Raw genomic sequence first — 24,173 nt, forward strand, 5'->3', positions numbered from 1 at the left:
CAGCAGAAGAGACGCCTTGTGGTACTTTTTAAAGTCTGGCAACCCTGCCCCCCCCTCTCCCTTAACTCTACTCAACACTCTGCTCCCCACCCGAGAGCTCCTCCCTCCCCACACATATTTGTTAATAATTGATTGTATTCTGGTAAAGAAAAACGATGGTAGTGCTATAGGGGCCATTTGAAAGATATATAGAAAACGAGGGAGAACATCCATCTTAATGACATTAATCCGTCCAAACCAGGACAGTTTTTGTCTATCGATTTGTTTAAGATCTCTTATAGTGCGTTCCAACAAAGGGGGGTAATTGAGGTGAAAAATCTTGGTACTGTCCCGTAGTACTGCCACCCCCAGATAAGTCAGGGCCGATGTCTGCCATCTAAAATAAAAGGTGGATGCAATATGATCTACTTCCCTCCCAGGCAGAGTGAAATTCAAGACTTCTGATTTATTATAGTTAACTTTAAAGTTGCTTATATGTCCGAAGTTCTTAATTTCCTTAACCAAGGAGGGAAAGGATATGTGGGGCTGTGTAATGTATAGGAGGAGGTCATCTGCATATAATGCCGCTTTACAATGATGCTCTCCCACCTCTATCCCTTTTATATCTGGGTTCTGTCTAATGGCCAAAGCCAAATGCTCCATTACGAGAACAAATAGGAGGGGGGATAAAGGACAACCCTGTCTGGTACCATTTATATTTCTTTTATATGACAAAACAGTGAAATGAAAAATCAAAGCAGTGAAATTAAATCTTTCTCTATTCATTTGATATGGTAGAACAGTGAAACAAAAACATGTAACCGTGATATGAATTTTGTTATTTATTCACCACTTAATCCATTTAATACTCCAAATATGATCAAAAAGAATATAGAAAGTTTAATTTAATCGTTCTTTTTCTATTTCACTGTTCTGTCATATTAAATTAATCTTTTTATATTCATTTAATTTTAAGTTTTTGGGTTTTTTGTTTGTTTATTTTCATGCACACGTTCTCCACTCTTGCCTATCAACGCTAAGTGCTCTCGCCCACTAACCTTGAGTGGTCACGCCAACAATTCCTGCTCACGCCCACTAACCTTGGCCAGTGACACCTACTCACTTCCTATCCCCAATACTGCAAATATACCAAACTGTTTAGTAGCAAGTTTTCATAGTCGCAAGGAGATCTACAAAGCCTATTTGTAGGGGTGAAAAAAAAATCACTTTTGAACTGACATTGAAGGACCAATATTTTATAAAATTCTACATAGAAAATTGCTGCTGCGCTCCAACAGACTAAACACTCTAAACCGCTGCAAGTGGGCAATATGCACTTCCATCCATAAATGCATTCAATTTATCATACAAACAAAAACACCAAGACCCTGCACTTTTTAATAAAATTATAATATATATAAAAACAATTGAACTTGGGGGGTGTGGCTTGACATGGCCGAGTGAGGACTTGCACCATTCCAGCTCCACAGCACTTCCAGCACAATCCACCGGCATCAGACTATTAGAATGGGCAAGACTGGCATCAAGTGATCCAGGGCTCGCTTCCCTACCCGCCCGGGGCCACAGAGGAGCGACAACATCATTCCCTATCTGTCAGGAGCGAGGAGCCTGTCAGCCAAGGCTCCCATGCGGCCTGCTCAGGAGACGGAGCTGGGGGACGCGGCTGATAGCCATGCGGCGGGGGAGACAGGAACCTGCCACCATCCGGAGCCAGCCGAGGCCACCGAGGAGAGGGGTGAGTGCCAGGATGCCCCTGGAGAAGCCCTGATCCCAGACCCTGGGGGACGCCACACGGGGGAACCGCCGTCACAAGATGGCCGACGGAGCCAGCAGAAGGCCGCACTGCCAGAGGGATCCCAGCAGGGAGAAGCACCGGGCGGCTCCTGCGGGGGGAGGGAGACCCACGCAAAGTGCTGCTTACCCAGGCAGCTCCTATGTGTGACCATATCTCCGCTGGGTCACAGTGTGGAGGAAGCATTGGAGGGCTAAGTGAGGCCTATATAAATGCACAAGAGGATACCAAGCTGACAAAAGTCTCCCCTCCCCCCAGCCCACAGAGGACACAGAGGTACCAGCGTGGGCACTTACCGAGGGGGACCCCCACCTCCAGCAACTCACCTCAGTGGTCATCGGGCTCTTCCTGGGCAGGTAGCCCCCCCCCAGGGCCCACATATGCTACCAGAAATGCTGCACTATCTTGCTTCGCTGGGCCCTAACCCACACCAGCCTGCTCCCCAGCAAACAGCGCTTGTATCCTTGAGGGAGGGACCCCACATGTCCAGTGCACCACAATGGACTTTCTATAAAAATCCGTGTGGCCCTTACCAGATGGGACCCCCCTGGCCCCCCAATGGCGCCGGTGGGAGATGATAGGCCAGCCTCTTTGGCGGATCTCCGCACACTTCTTCAGGCAATACCTACTAAAAATGATATAATGGCCTTGGCAAACCAGGTGGTGGCGGAGTGCAAGCAGGAATTCGCACAATTCCGATCAGACCTTTCATCTCTCGCCTCCAGAGTGGATGATCTCTCTTCCGCCCAAGATTCTAATACTGCTTCCATACAAGTGCTGCAAACCAAATTACAAGACCAATCCAAGCAATTGTTTTCCTTACAACAAAATATTGATGACCTAGAAAATCGAAACAGAAGAAATAATCTACGTGTAAGGGGCTTTCCTGAATCCATCGCTCCAGCGGACATTCCCTAAGTTTTGATCTCCATTTTCAACAACCTCCTCAAGCGTCCACCGGGAACCAGAATCGAGCTTAATAGAGCTCACAGGGCGCTCCGTCCCATAGATCCAGAGGACCCCAGACCAAGGGACATTGTGTGCCGCGTCCACTTCTATGAACTTAAAGAAGCCATCCTGCAGGCGGCCAGAAAGAAATCCAGCCTTACCCATAATGGGAAGCCGATAAGGATCTTACCGGACTTATCCAGACATACCCTGGCCCAAAGAGCGGCCCTTAAACCCCTGCTGGACTCCCTGAAAGAGAGGGGGATCCAGTTCCGGTGGGGTTTTCCCTTTTCCTTGTCGGTCGGCAGAGGTTCTATAAATCATATCCTGTGTTCCCCGGAGGACTTGCCACCATTTTTGTCCGGACTGGACTTGCCAACTATGACTCTCCCCCTCTGGCCTGACACTCTGCTTCGTCCCTGGCACCCGGGGAGGAGCTCTGGGCCACCCAAGAATCCAACAGCCCGTGTGCAGTTGACGGGCCTGCCGCAGAGGGTGGCCCAGCCTGGAGAGAGGAGGGACCCATGCCCGGGTCCCCAGAGGTCACGAGACCAGACCTGAGCGGACTACTTGTGTCCAACAGAGTGGTGACTGGTGTCTTGGGTTCCTCCTAGTGAGCCCAACCGCCCTACACCTGGGAGGATGATTATAGGGAGAAGGACGACCTGAGACCCCCTATGCGGCCCTTGATCGATTAAGGTTCCCTCTCTTCTCTCCCCAGAAGTTCAAGTATTAATTGCCTACTCGGATGCCGGTGTTTCATATAGTATCATCCGTTTATTAGTGCTTACTGGTTTTTTTCCTTTTACAGGAGCTGTTCTCGTACTATGCCTTGCCATTTTCTCCCCCACATAGGTCGGGAACCTCTGTCCTGCCGGTTGGTGCTGGGCATGCTCCCATGGTGCGCAATTGAGCGCCTTAAGTTAAGCACAGAGACTGTCCCTCTGCTTGTTTGTGTGTTCTCTGTTTTCTCATCTCTTGTTTCTTTTCTGCCTTCTCTCTCTTCTGCTCGCTCTAGCCACGGGCACCCTCCACTGAGGTCGCGACCCGGTTTATATACGAGTGCATAACCCCGATTTACGTCATAAATGGCAAATTTGAACATCGCTTCTTTCAACGTGAAAGGTTTCAACAAACCGGAGAAAAGGAAACAGATTCTGTACCACCTCCACAAACGTAAGATGCACATAGCTTGTTTTCAGGAGACCCACATGAAGACCAACCTTTCCCCTAAGATTAAAAACAAATATTATCCTACTTGGTTTTTCAGAGAGGGACTACAGTTTTTATTCACACCCGCAGGATTCTTACAGCCGCCTGAACTACATCTTGGTTCAGCATGTTGCGCTGTCCTGGCTCTCATTCACGGGGATCGGAAACATCCTGTGGTCAGATCATGCCCCGGTGTTTTGCTCCATACGTGTCCCCTCCTTGTCGAGGACGATGAGATCGTGGCGGCTGAACGAATCCCTGCTCCTGGACGAGCCCTGTGCCTCAGATATACGTGCTTCTATTTCCAATTTTAGGGTGGATCACTTGTCGGACACTACGGCACCCTCTTTCAAGTGGGAGGCCTTTAAATGCATCCTACGGGGAGTATTAATTAAACATGGTGCGAGGATTAAAAGACTGAGAGCCCAGACTATAAAAGAAGCCCTACAGAAGGTCACAAATCTAGAACTCCTTCACAAGCGGACACTGAGTGCTCCCACTTTGAGGGTGCTTCTGGGGGCACGACTGGAGGTTAAGAAATTGATGGACTCAGTATACAGCCATATTATCCCCCCCCCCCCCGTTTAAAAAACTGGCTAGAACCATAATTGATGATTTATGATTTAGAGGCCCCGTTTGGATTGGAGGAACTTCTGCAAGTCATCCGGGACACACCTGCAAATAAGAGCCCAGGCCCAGATGGCCTGACAGCCAAATTTTATAAAGCCTTTCCGGAACTTCTCGCCCCTCTAATGCTGGAATCCTTTAACTCTATTTCAGAGGTTGCATCCTTTCCGGCTGATTCCACGTTAGCACACATTACGGTCATCCTTAAGACAGGGAAGGATCCGAACACATGTGGGAACTACAGGCCGATTTCCCTACTCAATGTGGACCTCAAATTGTATGCCAAACTTATTGCTAACAGATTGAATCCCCTCCTGCCGGACTTGATACACCCGGACCAGGTGGGCTTTGTCCCTGGAAGAGAAGCCAGGGACAACACCCTGAAAACTCTGGACATCATCCATTATGCTCATATTAAGAAAATGCCACTCATGATACTGTCACTGGACGCGGAAAAGGCTTTCGACAGAATATAATGGGACTCGTTCTCGCAAACCTTGCACCACTTGGAGTAGGGCCCCAACATCACTTCTAAAATATTGTCACTCTATCGTTCCCCGTCAGCTCGTATAAAAATTAATGGTACTCTGTCCGCCCCCTTTACTATACGCAATGGGACTCAACAGGGATGCCCCCTGCCCCCCTTATTATACATTCTGGTGATGGAGCATCTGATAGCGGCTCTTCGGACCAGCCCGGACATTCGGGGAATTAAAATAGCGAATAGTGAATATAAATGTTCGGCATTCGCCGATGATCTTCTGATTTATCTCTCCAACCCTTTGGTTGGACTCCCGGTGTTGATGTCCGAGCTGGAGCGATTTGGGAAGTGGTCCGGTTTCAAAATTAATCTTGACAAATCAGATGCTCTGAATGTGACCCTACCCCAGTGTCGGGTTTCTTCACTGCGGTCCGGTTTTCCCTTCAGATGGCCCTGTGGTGACAGTATTGGTTACCTGGGTATTACTATTCCGTCTGCCCTCTCCAGGCTGTTCTTCCTTAATTTCCAACAATTTGCTATTAGGCTGGAGAAGGATCTTGCGACGTGGCATCGGGGGGTCTTGTCTTGAGTTGGCAGGGTTGGTGCCCTTAAGATGACTGTACTTCCTAGACTACTATATCTCCTGCAGATGGTGCCCGTTCATGTCCCTGCGTCGTTCTGGTGCAAAGTTCAGCAATTATTCATCCAATTTATATGGTCCAAGGGCCGTCCTAGAATTCGGGGAGCGGTTCTGTCCCGCCCAAAGGACGCGGGTGGCCTGGGGCTACCGGACTGTAGGAGGTACCATCAAGCGGCATCCCATGCCAGGGTTCTTGACCTGTTGCATGGTAGAGGTTCCAAGTTATGGGTAAACATTGCTCACGATGCATGCACCTTGTCAGTACCAACCCTGCCTTGGACCTGGCCCTTTTTGAACAAGAACAAACTCATGGTGGTTTATAGTGTGAGGCAGACCTTGCGAACCCTGCATGCTCCCGGGGGGAAAAATACTCTGATCCAGCCACCAGGCCCGTTGATGCCAATAACTGATAACCCGAAGTTCCCCCCTGGTGCGTCTAATGCCCTTTTCCTGGGCGGTACGAGACAGGCCCCGCTGCGTGTGCTCCACGTGGCACCCCAGGGGACGGTTCTCCCACTCACTCTGGTCTTGGGGGACCACCCGCTGAGGCCACGCTATCATTTTGAATATGCACAGCTTCAGCACTTCCTTTCATCTGCTAGTCAGTCACACGAGCCCACACAACCTATGTCACCCTTTGAAAATCTATATACCTCGGGTCCCAGCCCCAAACTCGCTATTTCGGGCATTTATAAGTTACGGACCATCAATGACTCGGTCCACCTTCCTCCCTTTTGCAGAGCTTGGGAGAATGAGCTTGGACAGGAGTTCTCAAGAGAACAATGGGACCGCTGCTTCCATCTATCTCACAAGTCAGCAACTGCCACCAGGTCCCAGGAGACAAGTTATAAAGTTGTCTCAATGGGGTATAGGGTCCCCTCCTTGCTCCACAGGTGGTACCCGGGGGTCCCAGATGTGTGTTGGCGTTGCGGACGGCAGGAGGGTACCATGACCCATATATGGTGGTCATGTACGGTCCTGGCTGACTTTTGGGACAGTGTCTTGAGAGCAACTCAGGAGATCTCGGGGGTGGCGGTGCCCAGACGACCTGAGGCCGTTCTCCTATATATGTTCGCGCTGCCAAAAAAAATATATAAACAATCGCTACTCAGGCACCTCCTTCAGGCGGCCAAGACTGTTATACCTCGCCACTGGCAGACCACCGAGTCTCCTTCTGTGGAGGAATGGATAAGTGAGGTGAACTTAATCTACCAGATGGAACGAATTCTGGCCCAATCTCGTAATGATGAAGAGACCACTGTTACAAAGTGGTCCCATTGGGAATCTTTACTGACTAGTCCTGGTTTCTGTAACGTGAGGTAAACTGTGACATGCACTCGTGTGAATGAAGTGAAACCTTCCTGAGTGCTATTTTATTATGCGTCTTGGGCCGGACGGGCAGGGGTGTTCGTGGCATACCTCTCTTCTTTTCTATTTCTCTCCCCTCCTTCTTCACTCTTTCCTTCTCTCCTCTGTTTCTTTTTTAAGTGATTCCTGCCTCTGATGCAATGGAATATAGATTGTTGTTATTGAGTGCACCTTGATGCTACTCTCTCTACTTTGTATATCAATGATCAATGATTGGGATTGCTTATGTTATGAAAATCAATAAAAATGTTAAATTTAAAAAAAAAAAAAAAAAACAATTGAACTCATCAAAAATAAATGTAAAATATTGTGCATGTACAGCTAAAATCTAGTATCATTTGATGCAGGTATAGGGATAGAATAAAGAAGGGAATTTTGTTACTTACCGTAAATTCCTTTTCTTCTAGCTCCAATTGGGAGACCCAGACGATCGGGTGTATAGCTACTGCCTCCGGAGGCCACACAAAGCATTACACTAAAAAGTGTAAGGCCCCTCCCCTTCTGGCTATACACCCCCCGTGGATCACGGGCTGCTCAGTTTTAGTGCCAAAGCAAGAAGGAGGAAAGCCAATAACTGGTTTAAACAAATTCAATCCGAAGAACATCGGAGAACTGAAAACCGTTCAACATGAACAACATGTGTACCCGAAAAAACCAAAAATCCCGAAGGAAACAGGGCGGGTGCTGGGTCTCCCAATTGGAGCTAGAAGAAAAGGAATTTACGGTAAGTAACAAAATTCCCTTCTTCTTCGGCGCTCCATTGGGAGACCCAGACGATTGGGACGTCCAAAAGCAGTCCCTGGGTGGGTAAATTAATACCTCATGTTAGAGCTGCAAAAACAGCCCTTCCCTACGAGGAGGCAACCGCCGCCTGTAGGACTCTTCTACCTAGGCTGGCGTCCGCCGAAGCATAGGTATGCACCTGATAATGTTTGGTGAAAGTGTGCAGACTCGACCAGGTAGCTGCCTGGCACACCTGTTGAGCCGTAGCCTGGTGTCGTAATGCCCAGGACGCACCCACGGCTCTGGTAGAACGGGCCTTCAGCCCTGAAGGAACCGGAAGCCCGGCAGAACGGTAGGCTTCAAGGATTGGTTCCTTGATCCATCGAGCCAGGGTGGATTTGGAAGCCTGCAACCCTTTGCGCTGACCAGCGACAATGACAAAGAGTGCGTCCGAGCGGCGCAGGGGCGCCGTACGGGAAATGTAGATTCTGAGTGCTCTCACTAGATCTAACAAATGTAAATCCTTCTCATACCGATGAACTGGATGAGTACAAAGAGAAGGTAAGGAAATATCCTGATTGAGATGAAAGGAGGATACCACCTTAGGGAGAAACTCCGGGATCGGGCGCAGCACTACCTTGTCCTGGTGAAACACCAGGAAGGGAGCTTTAGATGACAGCGCTGCCAGTTCGGACACCCTCCGAAGAGACGTGACCGCTACTAAAAAGGCCACTTTCTGTGAGAGTCGAGAAAGTGAAACATCCCTCAGAGGCTCGAAGGGCGGCTTCTGGAGAGCAACTAGTACCCTGTTCAGATCCCATGGGTCTAACGGCCGTTTGTACGGAGGGACGATGTGACGAACCCCCTGCAGGAACGTGCGTACCTGAGGAAGTCGTGCTAGCCGCTTTTGAAAAAATACAGATAGCGCTGAGACTTGCCCTTTAAGGGAGCTGAGCGACAAACCTTTTTCCAACCCAGACTGCAGGAAGGAAAGAAACGTAGGCAATGCAAATGGCCAGGGGGACACTCCCTGAGCAGAGCACCAGGATAAGAATATCTTCCACGTTCTGTGGTAGATCTTAGCAGACGTGGGCTTCCTAGCTTGTCTCATGGTGGCAACAACACCTTGAGATAATCCTGAAGACGCTAGGATCCAGGACTCAATGGCCACACAGTCAGGTTCAGGGCCGAAGAATTCAGATGGAAAAACGGCCCTTGTGACAGCAAGTCTGGTCGATCTGGCAGCGCCCACGGTTGTCCGACCGTGAGATGCCACAGATCCGGGTACCACGACCTTCTCGGCCAGTCTGGGGCGACGAGTATGACGCGGCGGCAATCGGACCTGATCTTGCGTAGCACTCTGGGCAAGAGTGCCAGAGGTGGAAACACATAGGGCAGCTGGAACTGCGACCAATCCTGCACTAAGGCGTCTGCCGCCAGAGCTCTTTGATCGCGAGACCGCGCCATGAAGGCCGGAACCTTGTTGTTGTGCCGAGACGCCATTAGGTCGACGTCCGGCATTCCCCAGCGACGACAGATTTCCTGAAACACGTCCGGGTGAAGGGACCATTCCCCTGCATCCATACCCTGGCGACTGAGAAAGTCTGCTTCCCAGTTTTCTACGCCCGGGATGTGAACTGCGGATATGGTGGAGGCCGTGGCTTCCACCCACAGCAGAATCCGCCGGACTTCCTGGAAGGCTTGCCGACTGCGTGTCCCGCCTTGGTGGTTGATGTATGCCACCGCTGTTGAGTTGTCCGACTGAATTCGGATCTGCTTTCCTTCCAGCCACTGTTGGAAGGCCAGTAGGGCCAGATACACTGCCCTGATTTCCAGAACATTGATCTGAAGAGTGGACTCCTGCTGAGTCCACGTACCCTGAGCCCTGTGGTGGAGAAAAACTGCTCCCCACCCTGACAGACTCGCGTCTGTCGTGACCACCTCCCAGGAAGGGGGTAGGAAGGACCTTCCCTGTGATAATGAGGTGGGAAGAAGCCACCACTGAAGCGAGTCCTTGGCCGTCTGGGAGAGGAGGACTTTCTTGTCTAAGGACGTTGACCTCCCGTCCCATTGGCGGAGAATGTCCCATTTGAAGTGGGCGCAGATGAAACTGGGCAAACGGGACTGCTTCCATTGCTGCCACCATCTTCCCCAGGAAGTGCATGAGGCGTCTTAAGGGGTGCGATTGACCTTGAAGGAGAAACTGCACCCCTGTCTGTAGTGACCGCTGCTTGTCCAGCGGAAGCTTCACTACCGCTGAGAGAGTATGAAACTCCATGCCAAGGTATGTCAGTGATTGTGTCGGTGACAGGTTTGACTTTGAAAGGTTGATGATCCACCCAAAAGTCTGGAGAGTCTCCAGCGCAACGTTTAGGCTGTGTTGGCATGCCTCTTGAGAGGGTGCCTTGACCAGCAGATCGTCTAAGTAAGGGATCACCGAGTGTCCCTGAGAGTGCAAGACTGCTACTACTGCTGCCATGACCTTGGTGAAAACCCGTGGGGCTGTCGCCAGACCGAAGGGCAGAGCTACGAACTGAAGATGGTCGTCTGCTATCACGAAGCGTAGAAAACGCTGGTGCTCTGGAGCAATCGGCACGTGGAGATAAGCATCTTTGATGTCTATTGATGCTAGAAAATCTCCTTGAGACATTGAGGCAATGACGGAGCGGAGGGATTCCATCCGGAACCGCCTGGTTTTTACATGCTTGTTGAGCAGTTTTAGGTCCAGAACAGGACGGAACGAGCCGTCCTTTTTTGGCACCACAAACAGATTGGAGTAAAAACCTTGACCTCGTTCCTGAAGAGGAACAGGGATCACCACTCCTTCTGCCCTTAGAGAGCATACCGCCTGCAGAAGGGCATCGGTTCGGTCGGGGTGTGGGGAAGTTCTGAAGAACCGAGGCGGAGGACGAGAACTGAACTCTATCCTGTACCCGTGAGACAAAACGTCTGTTACCCACCGGTCCTTGACCTGTGGCAGCCAAATGTCGCAAAAGCGGGAGAGTCTGCCACCGACCGATGATGCGGAGGGAGGAGGCCGAAAGTCATGAGGCAGCCGCCTTGGAAGCGGTTCCTCCTGTTGCTTTCTTTGGGCGTGAGTGAGCCCGCCAGGAATCTGAGCTCCTCTGCTCCTTCTGAGTCCCCTTGGACGAGGAGAATTGGGCCCTGCCCGAGCCTCGAAAGGACCGAAACCTCGACTGTCCTCTCCTCTGTTGAGGTTTGCTTGATCTGGGCTGGGGTAAGGAAGAATCCTTACCCTTGGACTGTTTAATAATTTCAGCCAATTGCTCACCAAACAGTCTGTCACCAGATAATGGCAAACTGGTTAAGCATTTTTTGGAAGCAGAATCTGCTTTCCATTCCTTTAACCACAAGGCTCTGCGCAAAACCACAGAGTTGGCGGACGCCATTGAGGTACGGCTCGTGGAGTCTAGGACCGCATTGATAGCGTAAGTCGCAAACGCAGACATTTGCGAGGTTAAGGACGCCACTTGCGGCACTGATGGACGTATGAGAGAGTCCACCTGCTCCAGACCAGCTGAAATAGCCTGGAGTGCCCACACGGCCGCGAATGCAGGAGCAAACGACGCGCCGATAGCTTCATAGACAGATTTCAACCAAAGGTCCATCTGTCTGTCATTGGCATCTTTTAGTGAAGCCCCATCTTCCACTGCAACTATGGACCTAGCCGCAAGCCTGGAGATTGGGGGGTCCACTTTTGGACACTGGGTCCAGCGTTTGACCACGTCAGGGGGAAAGGGATAACGTGTATCCTTAAGACGTTTGGTGAAACGCTTGTCTGGATAAGTATGGTGTTTCTGGACTGCTTCTCTGAAGTCAGAGTGGTCCAGAAAAGTACTCAATTTACGCTTGGGATACCTGAAATGGAATTTCTCCTGCTGTGCAGCTGCCTCCTCTGCTGAAGGGGCTGGGGGAGAAATATCCAACAGTCTATTGATGGCCGCTATAAGATCATTTACCATAGCGTCACCATCAGGAGTATCCAGATTGAGAGCGGTCTCAGAATTAGGCTCCTGATCAGCTACCTCTGACTCATCATACAGAGAAGCCGCTCGCTGAGACCCTGACCAGTGTGATGACGTCAAGGGTCTTTCCCAGCGAGCTCGCTTAGGCTGCCTGGGACTGTCGTCCGAGTCAGAGCCTTCAGCCTGTGATGCCTGAGACCCCCTTGTAGCCTGGACTAGTTCCAACTGAGGGGGACCGGGAAACATTGCATCAACAGTGTCCATGGTCTGAGTGACCGGCCTGGACTGCAAAGTTTCAAGAATTTTTGTCATAGTCACAGACATCTTATCAGCAAAAACTGCAAACTCTGTCCCCGTCACTGGGGCAGGGTTCACAGGCGTCTCTGCCTGGGCCACTACCACCATAGACTCCGGCTGACGAAGTGGCACAGGGACCGAACATTGCACACAATGGGGGTCAGTGGAACCTGCCGGTAGATCAGCCCCACATGCGGTACAATCAGCATATAAAGCCTGTGCCTTGGTACCCTTGCTTTTTGCGGATGACATGCTGTTGTCTCCTCAGAGCAATGGGGTATAAGCCAAGAAGCGACCGTACAGTGCAATATATAGGTACAGACAAAAAGTACACTAAATAACACTGTGGCACTAGTGGGGTCAGCACTCTTGTGCTGCTTACCGCCCGCTTAACCGCGGGTGTGTGGTCGCCAGAATCCCTTGTCTGGGTCTCCCAGGGCTATGTCCGTTCTCCAGCTCAGACTGCATGCAGGAATGGCTGCCAGCGTCCTGTGAAGAGGGGCGGGCCGTGGGCGTGCTGCAGACAAGAGCGGGAAACTGGCGTCCCACTGTGCCGAGTGAGAGGGCTGGAGTATGTAAATAAGACTCCAGCCCTCGGCGCTGAATGATTGTACAGCGTCTCTCCCCTTCCGTGATTAACAGGGTTGGGGGCGGGAACGAAACGGAGCTAGGCCGCAAAAGCCGGGGACTAGATTTATGAGCGCTGCCGTCGTAAAAGCACGGTCAGCGCGAGTCCCCGGCGCACTACAAGTCTCAGCCGCGCCGCCGCTCCAGGGGCGGTCGGCGCGGTAGTTCCCAACACAGAAAGTCACTCAGCTAAGCTGTAGTGAATAAGACCCAGGCGCGCAGCGCTACTGTCCCCGGCGCACTAGCACACCCAGCAACTCTGCCGTGTGTCTGTGCCTGTCTGTACGGGGACACAGAGTACCTGAATGTTGCAGGGCCTTGTCCCTGACGGTACTCAGCTCCGTATCCAGCAGGATCTCCGGGTCTGTGGATGGAGCCCGGCCTCAGAGTCTGGAGGCCGGTAAGATCCCACTTCCCCAGAGCCCTCAGGGGGATGGGGAAGGAAAGCAGCATGTGGGCTCCAGCCTCCGTACCCGCAATGGGTACCTCAACCTTAACAAACACCGCCGACACAGAGTGGGGTGAGAAGGGAGCATGCTGGGGGCCCTAGTATGGGCCCTCTTTTCTTCCATCCGACATAGTCAGCAGCTACTGCTGACTAAACAGTGGAGCTATGCGTGGATGTCTGACCTCCTTCGCACAAAGCTTGAAAACTGAGCAGCCCGTGATCCACGGGGGGTGTATAGCCAGAAGGGGAGGGGCCTTACACTTTTTAGTGTAATGCTTTGTGTGGCCTCCGGAGGCAGTAGCTATACACCCGATCGTCTGGGTCTCCCAATGGAGCGCCGAAGAAAGGCGATTTTATAATTAGTTATAGATGTGAGTCACATCAGCTCATTATGAGCCCTAAAGCTATAGATCACATCCACAAAGGGTTTATACAATGACCACAAAATTAAATCATCCCATATACATTGGTATCCTACTATAATAGCAAAGTATGTATAGCAATCCATAATTAATACCAAGGTCAATGTAATGAATGGTATGTTAATAAATATACAAAGGTTATATGAACAGGAAGATTATCTGAGAAATATTGTTGTACCGCCAGCCACACTTACTACTGCCCTGTATAGTGGTGAACTGGAAACTAGGTGAATATGTGAGGCCGGTGATCTGACCATGCCACATGGGTCTATCAGAAGACATGACGAGAGGACGCAGCTAAGACGCCTTGGCCAACTGCGTTTTTAGCTAAATTGACAAGCCACAGAGATGGTGCTGGGGGCGTGTGACTAGTGATGAGCGAGTACTAAAAAGCTCGGGTGCTCGAAGCTCGGGCCGAGCCTCCCAAGATACTCGTGTACTCGGCCCGAGCAACGAGCCCAATGTTATCCTATGGGAGACCCGAGTATTTTTGTGAAATGACCTCCCGGCAGCATGGAGAAACCCTAAAAATGTCACAAAAGTCTCAGAAGAGTGCTCAAATGACATGGCAACAGCATGGGGAAGACCCCTTGAAGCATTTATCACTCAAAAGTCACAGCTGTGAACAATTTTGTCCGCGTTTTACGCCATTTTTACGGACTCACCAGAAAACCTTCCAAAATGACCCCAAAATGATTTTTCATGGCGGAAATGTTAAGGGCACATACCCAATAGTGAGATAGATCTGGTGTATGTTACTTTTTGAGATCAATACATGAAAGATTTTACGTGAAAACATTGTGTGGCACTCCGATGTCCCTGAGAAGAGACGTACATGAAGGCCTCTTGAGTCTAATGTGCCCATTTTGAGGAAGTGAGTCTTTGTAGTATTTTCCTTTGCCAGGGCAGTCCTAAATTGTGAGGTTCACCAATGCCCCTGCATACAGACGTGCATGAGGGCCTCAAAACATTAAGTGTCCATTGTCAGGAAGTGGGTGTATTATAGTATAGCCCTTAGGCAGGGCAGCCAAAAATTGGGAGGCTCCACATTGTCCCTGGGTAGAGACGTGCATGATGGCCTTTAAACCTGAAGTGCCCATTGTAAGGAAGTGGGTCTATTTCAGTATAGCCCTTTGCCAGGGCAGCCAAAAATTGGGAGGCTCCACATTGTCCCTGGGTAGAGACGTGCATGAGGGCCTCAAAACATTAAGTGTCCATTTTAAGGAAGTGGGTGTATTATAGTATAGCCCTTAGGCAGGGCAGCCAAAAATTGGGAGGCTCCACATTGTCCCTGGGTAGAGACGTGCATGATGGCCTTTAAACCTGAAGTGCCCATTGTAAGGAAGTGGGTCTATTTCAGTATAGCCCTTTGCCAGGGCAGCCAAAAATTGGGAGGCTCCACATTGTCCCTGGGTAGAGACGTGCATGAGGGCCTCAAAACATTAAGTGTCCATTGTCAGGAAGTGGGTGTATTATAGTATAGCCCTTAGGCAGGGCAGCCAAAAATTGGGAGGCTCCACATTGTCCCTGGGTAGAGACGTGCATGATGGCCTTTAAACCTGAAGTGCCCATTGTAAGGAAGTGGGTCTATTTCAGTATAGCCCTTTGCCAGGGCAGCCAAAAATTGGGAGGCTCCACATTGTCCCTGGGTAGAGACGTGCATGAGGGCCTCAAAACATTAAGTGTCCATTTTAAGGAAGTGGGTGTATTTCAGTATAGCCCTTAGGCAGGGCAGCCAAAAATTGGGAGGCTACACGTTGTCCCTGGGTAGAGACGTGCATGAGGGCCTCAAAACATTGTTCCCATTGCAAAGGAGCGGGTCTCCTGTCGTTGTAATGTCCATTCTGCAAAGAATGGGCGAAAAAATTTACCACTGGGGGTATACCTGAAACAAAGACCTAACTATTGTAACGGTCATCATGATGGCGCATGAGGAGAAGGAGGAGCAGTCCAGCGATTATCCAAAGTCGAGAAGTGTACCCATGGGTGAGTGGAGGTACATGGCAAACTTTAAATTCCGCTCTCATTTGCTGGTGGTGTGGTGAAGTCTGGCCCAATCCAACCCTTGTTCATCTTTATCAGAGTCAGCCTGTCAGCATTTTCAGTTGACAGGCGGGTGCGTTTATCTGTAATGATTCCACCTGCGGCACTAAAAACACGCTCTGACAAAACGCTAGCAGCAGGGCAGGCCAGGACTTCCAAGGCGTAGAGAGCCAATTCATGCCACGTGTCCAGCTTGGATACCCAATAATTGTAAGGCACAGAGGAATGTCGGAGTACAGTTGTTCGATCTGCAAGGTACTCCTTCAGCATCTGGGCAAACTTAGGATTTCTTGTGGCACTACCCCGCACCTCAGGGGCTGTGGTACGTGAGGGGCTGAGAAAACTGTCCCACATCTTAAAGACTGTTCCCCTACCTCTGGCGGATTGGACTTGTGCCTCTCTCGGCTGTACGCCTCGGTTGTCCACTGATTCCTGACCTATGCCGCTAGCGTTTTGTGAGGGGAATGCTTTGCCTACTTCCGTGAGTATGGCCTTCCGAAACTGCTGCATTTTGGTTGACCTCTCATCCACGGGAATAAGAGACAAAAAGTTCTCCTTGTAGCGTGGGTCTAACAGTGTTACCAACCAGTAATGATTGTCGGCCAAGATGTTCTTAACGCGAGGGTCACGAGACAGGCAGCTTACCATAAAGTCAGCCATGTGCGCCAGACTCTTAACAGCCAGGACTTCAGTAGCCTGACCAACAAGATGACTGAACATGCTGTCCTCCTCCTCCTCCTCCTCCTCCTCCTCCTCATCTACCCTGTCCTCTGGCCAGCCACGCTGAATCGAGGATATGACTGGTGTGCATGTCATATCCTCAATTTGGCCGGAGAGTTGCTCCATGTCTTCATCCTCCTCCTCGTCATAGTCCTCCACTGCACGTTGTGATGAGACGAGGCTGGGCTGTGTGTTATCACCCACACCCACTACTGTTTCTTGCTGCAACTCATCGCGCTCCGCCTGCAATGCATCATGTTTGTTTTTCAAAAGGGACCGTTTTAGAAGGCAGAGTAGCGGTATGGTGACGCTAATAATGGCGTCATCACCACTCACCATCTTGGTGGAGTCCTCAAAGTTTTGGAGGATGGTACATAGGTCTGACATCCATCTCCACTCCTCAGGTGTTATGTGTGGAGTTTGACCCATTTCCCGACGGCTTAGGTGATGCAGGTACTCAACAACTGCCCTCTTCTGCTCACATATCCTGACCAACATGTGCAGAGTTGAATTCCAACGCGTGGGGACATCACACACCAGTCTGTGAGCCGGAAGATGCAAACGGCGCTGAAAGCCGGCAAGGCCGGCTGAAGCAGTAGGTGACTTTCGAAAATGTGCAGACAGGCGGCGAACTTTTACCAGCAGATCAGACAGCTCTGGGTATGACTTTATAAACCGCTGAACCACGAGGTTGAGCACATGGGCCACGCATGGAACATGTGTCAGCTGGCCTCGCCTCAAAGCCGCCACCAGGTTCCGGCCATTGTCACAAACGACCTTTCCTGGCTTTAGGTTCAGAGGTGTGAGCCAGTGATCTGCCTGCTGTTTCAGAGCTGTCCACAGCTCTTCTGCATTGTGGGGTTTGTCACCTATGCAGATTAGCTTCAGCACAGCCTGTTGCCGCTTCGCCGAGGCAGTGCTGCAGTGCTTCCAGCTTGTGACTGGTGTGGAGGGCACAGTGGATGAGGATGCGCAGGAGGAGGAGGAGGCTGAAGAGCATGACATTCCGGAGCTGTAGAGTGTGGGTGAAACACTGACTGAGGTAGGGCCTGCAAACCTTGGTGTGGGAAGGACGTGTTCCGTCCCTCGCTCAGACTGGGTCCCAGCTTCCACAATATTAACCCAGTGTGCCGTCAACGAGATGTAGCGGCCTTGCCCACAAGCACTTGTCCACGTGTCTGTGGTTAGGTGGACTTTGGGTGAAACAGCGTTGTTCAGGGCACGTGTGATGTTTTGTGACACGTGGTTATGCAACGCGGGGACGGCACACCGGGAGAAATAGTGGCGGCTGGGGACCGAGTAACGTGGGACAGCTGCCGCCATCAGGTCACGGAATGCTTCTGTCTCCACCAGCCTAAAAGGCAACATTTCCAGCGCAAGCAGTCGCGAAATGTTAGCATTTAGAACTGTGGCATGTGGGGTGTTGGCAGTGTATTTGCGCCTGCGTTCAAAGGTTTGCTGAATGGATAACTGAACGCTGCGCTGGGACAAGGACGTGCTTGATGATGGTGTTCTTTCTGCGTAGGCAACTGCAGGTGCAGGAGTGGAGGAGGCTTGTTCGCAGGCAGCATGGACAGAGGATTGGCTCGCATGCACAACCAGCGAAGACGTAGCAGTGACATCAGCAAGCACTGCTCCTCGACTCTGTTGTACTTCCCACAAAGTCGGGTGCTTGGCTGACATGTGCCTGATCATGCTGGTGGTGGTCAGGCTGCTAGTTTTGGTACCCCTGCTGATGCTGGCACGGCAGGTGTTGCAAATGGCCTTTTTTGAATCATCTGGATCCAACTTAAAAAACTGCCAGACTCGTGAAGACCTAACATTTGTACAGGCACCTTGTGTCGTCGTGTTGTTACGGGGAACGGTTGCCTGACTTCTGCCTGGGACCACCACCCTGCTTCTTACTGCCTGTTGTGATGCTACGCCTCCCTCCCCCTGTGCACTGCTGTCCTCGCTCTGCATATCCTCCTGCCAGGTTGGGTCAGTTACTGGATCATCCACCACGTCGTCTTCCTCTTCCGCACCCTGCTCCTCCTCCTGACTTGCTGACAATTGTGTCTCATCATCGTCCACCACTTGTTGAGACACGTTGCCAACTTCGTGAGAACGTGGCTGCTCAAATATTTGGCTATCTGTACAGACGATCTCCTCATGACCCACTTCAATATGAGCTGGCGAGAGGCCAGAATGTGTGAATGGAAACGTGAACAGCTCTTCCGAGTGTCCAAGTGTGGGATCATTAATGTCCGAGGAGGACGTGTACTCAGCCTGGTGGTAGGAAGGAGGATCAGGTTCAGAAATGTGCGGTGCAGTATCACGGCTACTGACACTTGACCGTGTGGAAGACAGAGTGTTTGTGGTGGTGCCAATCTGACTGGAAGCATTATCCGCTATCCAACTAACAACCTGTTGACACTGGTCTTGGTTCAAGAGCGGTGTACTGCTGCGGTCCCCAAGAATTTGGGACAGGACGTGCGAGCGACTAGATGTGGCCCTTTGTTGTGGCGAAATTAGAGCTTGCCCACGACCTCGGCCTCTGCCTGCACCACCATCACGTCCACTTCCTTGTTCCTTGCCAATGCCCTTGCGCATTTTGCAATGCTGTGCACTGCTGACGTGTATATTCACTACTTGTGCGTTATATCAAAGTTTCTGGAAATTGCACACCAGTGCACCTGTACGCTGCCACCAACAGGCACACACGTGCGGTTTTAAAAACCAAGCACGGACGCAATAATAACCTAACACAGGTTTTAGGAGCAAAAATTAAGAACTCTGACACTATCAGCCACTGCTGACTGACGTGTATTATACACTACACTTGTGCGTTATATAATAGTTTGGTAAACGCACACCAGTGCACCTGTACGCTGCCACCAACAGGCACACACGTGCGGTTTTAAAAACCAAGCACGGACGCAATAATAACCTAACACAGGTTTTAGGAGCAAAAATTAAGAACTCTGACACTATCAGCCACTGCTGACTGACGTGTATTATACACTACACTTGTGCGTTATATAATAGTTTGGTAAACGCACACCAGTGCACCTGTACGCTGCCACCAACAGGCACACACGTGCGGTTTTAAAAACCAAGCACGGACGCAATAATAACCTAACACAGGTTTTAGGAGCAAAAATTAAGAACTCTGACACTATCAGCCACTGCTGACTGACGTGTATTATACACTACACTTGTGCGTTATATAATAGTTTGGTAAACGCACACCAGTGCACCTGTACGCTGCCACCAACAGGCACACACGTGCGGTTTTAAAAACCAAGCACGGACGCAATAATAACCTAACACAGGTTTTAGGAGCAAAAATTAAGAACTCTGACACTATCAGCCACTGCTGACTGACGTGTATTATACACTACACTTGTGCGTTATATAATAGTTTGGTAAACGCACACCAGTGCACCTGTACGCTGCCACCAACAGGCACACACGTGCGGTTTTAAAAACCAAGCACGGACGCAATAATAACCTAACACAGGTTTTAGGAGCAAAAATTAAGAACTCTGACACTATCAGCCACTGCTGACTGACGTGTATTATACACTACACTTGTGCGTTATATAATAGTTTGGTAAACGCACACCAGTGCACCTGTACGCTGCCACCAACAGGCACACACGTGCGGTTTTAAAAACCAAGCACGGACGCAATAATAACCTAACACAGGTTTTAGGAGCAAAAATTAAGAACTCTGACACTATCAGCCACTGCTGACTGACGTGTATTATACACTACACTTGTGCGTTATATAATAGTTTGGTAAACGCACACCAGTGCACCTGTACGCTGCCACCAACAGGCACACACGTGCGGTTTTAAAAACCAAGCACGGACGCAATAATAACCTAACACAGGTTTTAGGAGCAAAAATTAAGAACTCTGACACTATCAGCCACTGCTGACTGACGTGTATTATACACTACACTTGTGCGTTATATAATAGTTTGGTAAACGCACACCAGTGCACCTGTACGCTGCCACCAACAGGCACACACGTGCGGTTTTAAAAACCAAGCACGGACGCAATAATAACCTAACACAGGTTTTAGGAGCAAAAATTAAGAACTCTGACACTATCAGCCACTGCTGACTGACGTGTATTATACACTACACTTGTGCGTTATATAATAGTTTGGTAAACGCACACCAGTGCACCTGTACGCTGCCACCAACAGGCACACACGTGCGGTTTTAAAAACCAAGCACGGACGCAATAATAACCTACTAACAGGTTTTTTTGGGGAGCGACAATTACAGTACAGACAAGTCAGACACTATCTGGACTGTTTTACACTGTGTACACCAGCCCCAGATATGAAGGCTGGTATACGGTCACCACTACCCTGCCTGCCTGCCTGCCTGTATACTGCTACAATAGTCCTGACAAGGACTCTTTTGGTCACTAGCCTGTATTCAGACCTGGCTATACCCTGCCTGTATATAGCAACAATAGTCCTGAGAAGGACTCTGCTACTGTACTCCGACCTGGCTATACCCTGCCTGCCTGTATACAACTAGAATAGTCCTGAGAAGGACTTTTGGTCACACTGTTTGCAGCCCTGCAACTGAAAAAGCTATAAAGGGCCGCAAAGCTTTCCCTGAATCAGCGACACTCTCCCTACACTCACTGTCAGAATAGCTGTGAGCAGAGCACAGCGCGCCGGCCGATATAAAGGCTCGGTGACGCTGTGCAGGCCGGCCAATCACTGCAATTCCACAACTAACAGGGCTGTGGCATTGCAGTGGTCTGCCAGCCAATCCCTGCATGAGGGCTGGCTCTCAAAAGAGCGCCAACATGCAGAAATGAAGACCACGAGTAAAGCACGAGTATCGCGAGATTACTCGGTCCCCGCCGAGCAGCCCGAGTACAGTGATACTCGTGCGAGTACCGAGTAGTGACAAGCATGCTCGCTCATCACTACGTGTGACGTCTCAATCCAGTACAGGGGCCATAAGAAGATCATTCCTTCCTATGTATTATGGAACTGCATGGGTTCTTTCATCAGGGAATTGCTGCACTGACTTCTCAAGCACCACGATTAAACACTACCCATTGCTCACAAACAGTTAATGCCTCATTCCTATCTTTAATTTCTAAAACCATATCTTGATTTTTGAACACCAAGCTTCATCCAAACTCTAGTTTAGACACTGGAAGGCTAGGATCCCTCTGGATTTCTGTATTAATTAAAGGAAGCCATGTGGCTTTTCAATAGACATAAAGCCACCACTTATGTGGAAACCTATTTTGCCATCATTGACCTTCAAGAGGGACTTGGTTTTTGCTGGATGAGTAGAAGTTTTAATTGGTAGGATTTTGGGCTATATAATTTTATTTTTATGGCTTTTTAATACAATATTTGGGAGGCAATATTAACAGGCAGCATAACCTCATCATGGTTTAAGGTTTACTGTTACATTTTGAACTGATTTTATCTTACTGAATTGAGATTTCTATCAACAGTTTATGGACAAATGAAGTAAAATTATAATTTTTAAATATTTAATTAAATAACTTGGTTTCATTCTTTGCAGATGACTGTACCAGGAGATCAGAGGGACAACAGACATCTTCATTTTTTAAATCTAAAGACTTTAATATCACACAAGATACAATAGGTGTAAAAGCTGCTTTTCCAGATATTACTTCGTTTTCCTGTGAAGATCTAGCATCTAATTCTTTTACACAAGTCTTATCTTCTGATTCATCACAGGCTATTAGGAGAAATATAAATCAAAGTTCTCTTATAGCAAAGAAGCAATTTTCAAGTACAGAATGTGGAAAAAGCTTTCCCCTCACAGAGTCTCAAAAACAGGAAAAAAAAAAATCCTGTCCAGAATGTGGGAAATATTTTAACAAGAAATCACATCTTATAAGTCATCAGAGAATTCACACAGGAGAGAAGCCATATTCATGTTTAGACTGTGGGAAATGTTTTAGGCAGAAATCACATCTTGTAAAACATCAGAGAATTCACACAGGAGAGAAGCCATATTCATGTTTAGACTGTGGGAAATGTTTTAGGCAGAAATCACATCTTGTAAAACATCAGATAATTCACACAGGAGAGAAGCCATATTCATGTTTAGACTGTGGGAAATGTTTTAGGCAGAAATCACATCTTGTAAAACATCAGATAATTCACACAGGGGAGAAGCCATATTCTTGTTCAGACTGTGAGAAATGTTTTAACACGAAATCAAATCTTATAAAACATCAGAAAATTCACTCAGGGGAGAAGCCATATTCATGTTCTGAATGTGAGCAATGCTTTAGCAGTAAATCAGATCTTATTAGACATCAGAGAATTCACACAGGGAAGACACCATATTCATGTCTAGACTGTGGGAATTGTTTTAACCACAAAATAGATCTTGTTAGACACCAGAGAATTCACACTGGAGAGAAGCCATATTCATGTTCAGAATGTCTGAAATGTTTTAAGCAGAAGTCACATCTGGTAACACATCAGATAACTCACACAGAAGAGAAGCCATATTCATGTTCAGAATGTGAGAAATGTTTTAACACAAAATCAAATCTTGTTACACATCAGAGAATTCACACAGGAGAGAAGCCATATTCATGTTCAGATTGTGGGAAATGTTTTAACCAGAAATCACATCTTGTAATACATCAGATGATTCACACAGGGGAGAAGCCATATTTATGTTCTGAATGTGGGAAATGTTTTAACAGGAAATCAGATCTTGTTAGACATCAGAGAACTCATACAGGGAAGATGCCATATTCATGTCTAGACTGCGGGAAATGTTTTAGCCACAAAATAGGTCTTGTTAGACACCAGAAAATTCAAATAGGAGAGAAGCTATATTCATGTTCAGAATGTCTGAAATGTTTTAAGCAAAAATCACATCTAGTAACACATAAGAGAATTCACACAGGAAAGAAGCCATATTCATGTTCAGATTGTGGGAATTTTTTTAACCAGAAATCACATCTTGTAATACATCAGATAATTCACATAGGAGATAAGCCATATTTATGTTCTGAATGTGGGAAATGTTTTAACAGAAAATCTGATCTTGTTAGACATCAGAGAATTCACACAGGGAAGACACCATATTTATGTCTAGACTGCAGGAAATGTTTTAGCCACAAAAGAAGTCTTGTTAGACACCAGAGAATTCACACAGGAGAGAAGCCATATTCATGTTCAGAATGTGGGAAATGTTTTAACAGGAAATCAGATCTTTTTAGACATCAGAGAACTCACACAGGGGACAAGCCATATTTATGTTCAGATTGTGGGAAATGTTTTAACCAGATATCACATCTTGTAATACATCAGATAATTCACACAGGAGAGAAGCCATATTTATGTTCTGAATGTGGGAAATGTTTTAACAGAAAATCTGATCTTGTTATACATGAGAGAATTCACACAGGGAAGATGCCATATTCATGTCTAGAATGTGGGAAGTGTTTTAGCCACAAAAGAAGTCTTGTTAGACACGAGCGAATTCACACAGGGAAAAAGCCATATTCATGTTTGGATTGAGGGAAATATTTTAGGCACAAATCATATCTTGTAAAACCACAGAGAATTCACACTGGGGAGCAAGTGGGAGACGTTTTACAAACAAAATTAATCTTGTTAGAGATGAGAGAAAACACAAACTTCTTTATTTCATTGATAGAACAATAAACATGTTTATATTGCAAGTTACTTTAATATACAAACCTTTCCTTATTGGTTGGAACATCTGGTGGGATTGAGTTTTTTTAAATGACTTCCCATGTGGAGTATACCCCAAGACAGCATAATAACAACAACATATAGGTGTCACCAA

At 48.6% G+C, this 24,173-nt stretch overlaps 1 protein-coding gene and 1 pseudogene across 1 annotated transcript in view; one reads left to right on the plus strand and one right to left on the minus strand.

Annotated features, from left to right (window-relative positions):
* LOC142312864 (uncharacterized) overlaps positions 1–24,173 on the minus strand; it is a 566,011-nt gene that overhangs the window by 345,909 nt on the left and 195,929 nt on the right. The gene's annotated exons all lie outside the window — the stretch shown is intronic.
* LOC142310541 (uncharacterized) lies at positions 5,242–24,028 on the plus strand (annotated as a pseudogene).

The sequence above is a fragment of the Anomaloglossus baeobatrachus genome, chromosome 5 (assembly GCF_048569485.1).
Source record: "Anomaloglossus baeobatrachus isolate aAnoBae1 chromosome 5, aAnoBae1.hap1, whole genome shotgun sequence".
In the NCBI taxonomy this organism is placed as follows: Eukaryota; Metazoa; Chordata; class Amphibia; order Anura; family Aromobatidae; genus Anomaloglossus; species Anomaloglossus baeobatrachus.